This window comes from Marmota marmota, unplaced genomic scaffold, assembly GCF_001458135.2.
Source record: "Marmota marmota marmota unplaced genomic scaffold, marMar, whole genome shotgun sequence".
NCBI classification, from domain to species: Eukaryota; Metazoa; Chordata; class Mammalia; order Rodentia; family Sciuridae; genus Marmota; species Marmota marmota.
This window is the reverse complement of record NW_026000223.1, coordinates 6,430,230-6,438,723: the sequence shown is the minus strand read 5'-3', so window position 1 is coordinate 6,438,723 and position 8,494 is coordinate 6,430,230. Positions and strand designations below refer to the sequence as shown.

Sequence of the window (8,494 nt, the reverse complement as noted above, 5' to 3'; positions counted from 1 at the left end):
GAGGGGAGGGGGGATAGTAGAGGATAGGAAAGGTAGCAGAATACAACAGTTACTAATAGGGCATTATGTAAAAATGTGGATGTGTAACCGATGTGATTCTGCAATCTGTATTTGGAGTAAAAATGGGCGTTCATAACCCACTTGAATCTAATGCATGAAATATGATATGTCAAGAGCTTTGTAATGTTTTGAACAACCAATAAAAAAATTAGCAGCAACTCCTTATACTATCCAATACCTAGTAATAATCAAATTTCCAATTATAAATTTTTTCAAATTTAATTCTTTATGAAATTTTTGAATTTTAATTTTAAATTGATAAAGTTGTATGTATGGGATACAAAGTGATGAAAAAAAAAAAGAACTTAAATCTAGAAAACCGGCACTACAAAACATCCTTTGAAAAATATTTCATGAAGAGGAAATGGAAAACAACAATGAAAACCAGCAGAGGGAGGTAGTGCACTAAAAGAAAAACATCAAAGAGTAAAACCAAGTCAAGTTAAATTACAAAAATAAACAAGTATGGCTGGAAATACAAACCATGTCTCAATGTAACCCTGGATGTTAATGGCTTAAACTCACCAATCAAAAGACATAGGCTAGCAGATTGGATTTAAAAAAAGATCTAACAATATGCTGCCTACAAGAGACTCATTTGATAGGAAAAGTCATACACAGGCTGAAGGTGAAAGGTTGGGAAAAATCATACCACTCACATGGACTGTGGAAGCAAACAGGGGTCTCTGTACTCATATCAAATAAAGTAGACTTTGAGCCAAAGTTAATCAAAAAAGGATAAAGATGGACATTACATACTGCTCAAAGGAACCATACACCAATAACACATAACAATCATGAACAATCATGCAGCTATGTTCATCAAACAAACTCTTCTCAAGTTCAAGAGTCAAATTGACCACAACAAAATAATCTTGATGACTTTAACACACCTTTCTTACCACTGGACACATCTTCCAAACAAAAGTTGAATAAACCAACTATAGAGCTCAATAACACAATTAATAACTTAGACTTAACTGACATATATAGAATATATCAACCAGCATCAAGCAGATACACTTTCTTCTCAGCAGCACATGGATCCTTCTCAAAAAATAGACCATATACTATGCCACAGGGCAACTCTTAGCAAATACAAAGGAGTAGAGATACTAGCATGAATTTTATCAGATCATAATGGAATGAAATTGGAAATCAATGACAAAATAAAGAATAAAAATTTCTGCATCACATGGAGACTGAACAATATGCTACTGTATGAACAATGGGTTATAGAAGACATCAAGGAGGAGATTAAAACATAGAGGTAAATGAGAACTCAGACACAACATGTGGAAATCTCTGGAACACTATGAAAGCAGTACTAAGAGGAAAATTCATTGCATGGAGTTCATTCCTTAAAAGAAGAAAATGTCAACAAATAAATGACCTCACACTACATCTTAAAGCCCTAGAACAAGAAAAACAAAGCAGCAGCAAAAGCAGTAGAAGGCAAGAAATAATTAAAATCAGAGCTGAAATTAATGAAATTGCAATAAAAGAAACAATTAAAAAAATAGACAAAACTAAAACTCTTCTTTGAAAAAATAAATAAAATTAACAGACCCTTAGCCATGTTAATGAAGAGAAGGAGAGAGAGAACTCAAATTACCAGCATATGTGATGAAAAAGGCAATGTCACAACAGACACTACAGAAATACAATAGATAATTAGAAATAATTTTGAAACCTTATACTCTAATAAAATAGAAGGCAGTGAAGGCATCAATAAATTATTTAAGTCATATGATCTTCCAAGATTGAGTCAGGAGGATATACACAACTTAAACAGATCAATATCAAGTGATGAAATAGAAGAAGTCATCAAAAGACTACCAACCAAGAAAAGTCCAGGACTGAATCGGTACACAGCTGAGTTCTACAAGACCTTTAAAGAAGAACTAATACCAATACTCTTCAATTTATTTCTGGAAATAGAAAAAGAGGTAATACTTCCAAACACATTCTATGAGTGCAATATCACCCCACTTCCAAAACCAGACAAAGACACTTCAAAGAAAGAAAACTTCAGACTAATATCTCTAATGAACATAGATGCAAAAATACTCAATAAAATTCTGGCAAATCAAATACAAAAACATATCAAAAAGATTGTGCACCATGAACAAGTGGGATTCATCCCAGGGTTCAACATACAGAAATCAATAAATATAATTCATCACATCAATAGACTTAACGATAAAAATCATATGATCATCTCGATAGATGCAGAAAAAGCATTTGACAAAATACAATACCCCTACACTAGAAAAACTAGGGATAACAGAAACATGTCTCAACATCATAAAGGATATCTTCACTAAGCCTCAGGCCAACATCATTCTAAATGGAGAAAAACTGAAGGCATTCTCTCTAAAAACTGGAACAAGACAGGGATGCTCTCTCTCTCACCATTTCTATTCAACATAGTTCTTGAAGCACTGGCCAGAGCAATCAGACATATGCAAGAAATTAAAGGAATTAGTATATGAAAAGAAGAACTTAAGCTAGCACTATTTGTTGACAATATGATTCTATACCTGGAAGACCCAATAAATTCCACCAGAAAACTTCTAGAACTAGTAAATGAATTCAGCAAAGTAGCAAAATATAAAATCAACACCCGTAAATCAAAGGCATTTCTGTATATCAGTGACAAATCCTCTGAGAAGGAAATAAGGAAAACTACCCTATTCACAATATCCTCAAAAAAAACATAAGATACTTAGACCTAAAGAGAGAAATCAAAGAAGACCTTAGAAGATGGAAAGATCTACCTTGCTCTTGGATAGGCAGAATTAATATTATCAAAATGACCATACTACCAAAAGCACTATACAAATTTAATGCAATTCCAATCAAAATCCCAATGACATTCTTCATAGAAATAGAAAAAGCAATCATGAAATTCATCTGGAAAAATAAGAGACCCAGAATAGCTAAAACAATCCTTAGCAGAAAGAGTGAAGCAGGTGGCATCACTATACCAGGCCTTAAACTATACTACAGAGCAATAAGAGATAGGAAAATTGTGGTATATATGTGTATTAAGAATTGTAATGCAAAAAAGTATGTTTAAAGGCATAAATTGATGTGAACATACTTTATATAGAGAGATACAAAAGATTGTGCTCTATGTGTAATAAGGATTGTAATGCATTCCACTGTTGTGTATTTTAAAAAATAATAAAATAAATAAAAAATAAACAAAAAATTTATGCTGGGAAAACTGGAATTCCATATGTGCTAGAATGAAATTTAACCCCTATCTCACCCTGTACATAATGCAAATCAAAGTGGATTGAAGGTCTAGGAATTAGACAAGAAATTCTGCACATACTTGAAGAAGGTATCGGCCCAACACTGCTTCATGTTTGCTTAGGAACCAACTTCCATAACAAGATTGCTAAAGCACAAGGAGTAAATTAGAAAATCAATAAATAGGATGACATCAAACTAAAAATGTCCTCATAGCAAAGGAAAGAATCAAGAGTGTGAGGAGAAAGAGAGAGAGAGAGAGAGAGAGAGAGAGAGAGAGAGAGAGAGACACTGCATAATGGAAGAAAATTCTTTATCAACTGCCCTTCAGGTAGAGTGTTAATTTCCAGGATATACAAAGAACTAGAAAAAAAATTAACACTAAAAAACATAACTCAATCAATAAATGGGCAAAAGACACTAAATGGACTTCTCAAAAAAAAAGAAAAAAGAAATATGAGCAGTCAACAAATATATAAAAAAATGTTCATCATCTCTAGCAATTAGAGAAATGAAAAAAATACACTGAAGATTTTGTTTTACTGTCAGAATGGCAATTATCAAGAATACAAGAAACAATAAATGTTTGTGAGGATGTAGGGAAAAAGATACAGTCATACTGGTGGGACAACAAATTGGTGAAACCATTATGGAAATCAGTATGGCGATTCCTCAGAGAACTTGGAATAGAACCACCATTTGACCCAGCTAACCTACTCCTCAGTTTATACCCACCAAAGGACTTAAAATCAGCATACTACACTTATGCAGCTACATCAATGTTTATAGCAGCTCAATTCACAATGGTGGAACTATGGAAACAATGTAGATGCCCTTCAACATGTAAATGGATTAATGGTATATATACACAATGAAATATTAGTCAGCCTTAAAGAAGAATTAAATTATGGCATTTGGAGGTAAATGGATGAAGCTGGAGAATACCATGCTATGTGAAATAAGCCAATCCCCCCCAAAACAAAGGCTGAATGTTTTCTCTGATACTCGGATGCTAATTCACAGTGGGGGCATGGCTAGGATAAATAGAGGTAATTTGGATTAGACAGAAGCCAGTGAAGGATAGTAGGATGAATTGGATAGTACTGGTGTGATTCCACATCATGTACAACCAGAAGAGTGAGAAGTTATACTCCACTGATGTCTGATGTGTCAAAATGCATTCCACTGTCATGTATAACAAATAGAACAAATAAAACATTACTTAAAAATAACTGGGTAAACAGCAGAAAATCAATAGAGGGACGAGAGCAGGGGATAAGGAAAGGGAAGGAGAGGTACTAGGGTCCTAATTAGAATAAAATATATACCATGCTTTTATAATTCTACCAAAATGGATTCAGCACATATAACTAAAAAGAACCAAATAAAATAAGATTTTTAAAAAGATTTAAAAAGTTTTAAGCATGATTCTTAATTATTTCCTTGATAGTTACAAGTAAATAGAAGTCTTAGCACATTTTTTTAAATACTTCAATAGCCCATGTGCAACTCTTAGAAAATTTTCACCTAGGACTGGGGTTGTAGCTCAGCGGTAGAATACTTGTTTAGCATGTGTGAGGCACTGGATTTGATTCTCAGCACAACATATAAATAAGTAAAATAAAGGTCCATTGACACTAAAAAAATATTTTAAGGTGTTTTTTTTCCACTTAACTTTTGTTCCTATTGTATTGCTTAATGTTGGAGTAGTTTAAAAAATGTCAGGCTATACCTGTGATATATCATCTGGATATATCCTCTGTGAAGTAGTGTATATGATAGACATATAACAAAGAGAGGCAATCTTGTAAGTATTGAAAATTAATTTTGAGGAGACATACAGTACAGTATATCATAACATGCTACTTGAATCTGCAAGAAACAATTTTTATTAGTCATAATTATATAAACACTATTCCTGTAATGATATAAACACTCTCCTATAACTGCAAGTTCTACGATAACTATTTTGGAATGATGAAAGGAGGTAGTCGTGGGGAGCTGGGCAATGCTTATCTGCAACCTGTGGTGGTTAATCCTGCCTACAACTGAGAAGCCCAAATAATAGTGAAACATAATTATAAAGTTGGAAGAAATATAGTAACATAAAGTTGGGGTGGTTATCTTTGAGCAGTAGGACTGGGGAAAGTGGAAAGGGTGAGAGTTGATGATGAATATTTTGCTCTTTGATGTGTAAACTGTGAACATTCACTATTCTCTCCACTGGTAACTTTTTCCTGGATGACCATCCCAATATATCCCATGTCTAACAGTGTTGAATTAGGTGTCCCTTCTATGTTACAACAGCAATAACATGCTTGCCTCTCTTTGCCCTGTTTTGTTTTCCACATTTTAAGTAAGTTTATGTGTACACGATTTTCATTTATCTTTATCAGCATTATTAAATTTTTCCAGTCTGAGAAATGACATCTTTTGTAAACCACAGGAAGTTCTCATCTTTCAACTTGTATCATGAAAAATAGCACATATAAAAATATATAATATATATTCATTGAAAACAAGAAATGATAATAAAGTCTATACTCATGTACCCTCCTCATGCATGATAATAATCAAAATAACTCAAGAAGCATTGTATCATCTTCATTCCTTATTGTGTCATTTTAAGTCTAGTTATCTGGCTGCTTATGAGGAAAGCTGCTGATTTCAATTTATGTATTTTGCTTAATTTAGCCATAGTTTTTGTTCCATGTAACCAGTATCTTGAATTATACAAATGTTAGTAATTTACCTATGTGAAATTTCAAAGCATACCTTATATTTTTTTGTATCTTTGTTACCAAAGAAAGAAATGTGTTCATTTCTGCATCAGTTATTCACTTTTGTATAAATTCTTTCAGGATCTTTGTGACTTAAAATAGCAAGAAGTGGTGTCAAAGGGAAAATGACCTCAGGAGAAAAAATCAAGTCCAGTGTGCACACCTATAGCATTTGATCTCAGGGTCAGGCTCCAATCAAGGATACAACAGTTTTTTCAGAGCTCAGAAAGATGTTGGATGGTGACCTGAAGATTCTCTTACTCAAGCCAAGGGGCTTCAAAGAAGTGAAGATAAATCTATCTTCAAGGAATTGTGAATATGACTTGCTTCCATTCATTGGTTCAATGGGGCTCAGTTGGGTGATACTGTTGCTTCATGTGTTTTTGTTGGAGTGACTTCTATGATTGCATGTATCTTGAGAGCTTTATTGGGCTACAGTGTCTGAGATGACATCATTTACATGTCTGTTGACTCAATGGTGCTATCTGAAATGGCTGGAAGCTAGATGGGCTTCTTTCTCCATCTAAATGGATGATTGTAGACTGAAAGCAGAAGCTATCAGAACTCTTCGAAGATGGCTGGCCATAATGGACACACTGTCACTTGTACACATTTTATTAGATAAAGGAATCAAAAGCAAGAGCAGATTTAAGTTAAAAGGCCATCCTGGATTTAATAAAGGGGAGTACGGGACTCCACTTTTGGTTGGAAGAATGGATTATGTATAAGTATTTGGAAAGAATAACCTTCTTTAAAAATAATCTACCATAGTCTTCCCTCTGTCCGGCCATAAGAATTCATATCCTTATCTTGCACAAAACATTCTCACTTTTCTCCCAAAGTCCTATATCTTTATGGCATCACCTCAAACTCCTGGATCTTCTCACCTAAATCTGATTCAGATCTGTGTGTGTCTCCTGAGACATAGCTCCACCTAATACCAAGACCAGTGAACTGTGAACTGAATAGCTTCTCACATCATCAACTGACATACCATTATGAGGTAGAGATAGAAAAAATTGTACTGGACATTCCCAGTTAATACGGGAGTGGGTGGTAATGGAGAGCACATAGAAATCTGAAGTCTATCTCTCTGAAATTCTGAACTGTATCTGAGCACATATTATTGGGATCACTTACTTCCTGAGCAGAGAATGCTTTTTTTTTTTATTATGGTCCAGTTGCTCAGGTCTGTCCTCATGAACTAATTCATTTTTCTTTGATACTTGTCTCTGAATTCTCATCTTTTTTTTCCCTAGTAAGATGGCCTCCATTTGTACTTAAGTACCTGCTACTACCTGATTTCTGCTTGCACTAGATTAGGAGCTTCAAGGCATGCTTTTTCTTATGCACTCTCTCTGTCCCTTTTACTCTAAACTGTCAGGACTATTACTAGTAAAATTTAAGACTTGAATATTTTCTAAAAATATTATTCAGATTTATGTCACGATCATATTCATATTCTTGGAGACAGTTTCTCTTAAAAAATGTAAAACTTCCTAGAAGAATGTCTCAGCTTCTTGAAGACCTTTGGCCTGACTGAGAGCATCTATAGATCATTACTCTACATCTTTATGAAGTCTAAAGAATCTGATAGTCACATTCTTGATTGGAGATTGACCCTGAGAGAGACATTATAAGGGTGCACATTGGACTTGAATTTTTTTTCCTCTGGGGTCATTTTCTCTGTGATATATTTTTAGCTAGTTGGAGAGACTGTTCTGGGACTTTTATTTTGTTCTGCTTGAAAACTAAAGAATTTCTCATTTAAAACAAATTCCCTATAATATCCTTATGATTAAACTAAAATAAGTGAGACTCAGTATTCTTTAGGGGAAATCTTCTTAGCCAACTTCATAATTTCATGATGTACATTTTCTATCATCCATGCTATTGCCAGAGAAATTATTACAAAAATTCTATAATGATAACATTGGTTGTGCTTCCTCTAGCACCTGGTAGCAATTTCTTCAATGGTTTTTCCAGCCCTGCCAACAATATTCATGAAAACCTTCCAGCCTCTGTCTACCTTGGAAAGGGCTATATTTTGGCTCCTGGAAAGACAGTACTCCACTTCCAGTATCAATTCTTTTGTATTAGTTATCCATTTCTGCAATGATGTGGAAACAAAACTACTGTCCATCAATAGCAGCATAAAGTAATAAATGTTATTGTAGATCACATATGTGATGATCCAAAATCATGGTGGATTGTGCAGAGTGCTGAACTGTAAAATGCACAAAGGTCAAGGCAATCCCACATACAATCCTGTGTAAGATCAAAATGCTATTTCAAATCTGTCTAACTTACTCAGTGAATGATGTTTGAACAATTGATTAATCACTGGAGAAAAATAATGCTGTTATTATCACACACAATCAATCCCAGAGAGC

The 8,494-nt window shown here is 34.0% G+C and overlaps 1 protein-coding gene across 1 annotated transcript in view; it reads right to left on the bottom strand.

Moving 5' to 3' along the window:
- Positions 1–8,494, bottom strand: part of Kcnu1 (potassium calcium-activated channel subfamily U member 1) — a 167,427-nt gene that overhangs the window by 118,027 nt on the left and 40,906 nt on the right. The window lies entirely within an intron of this gene.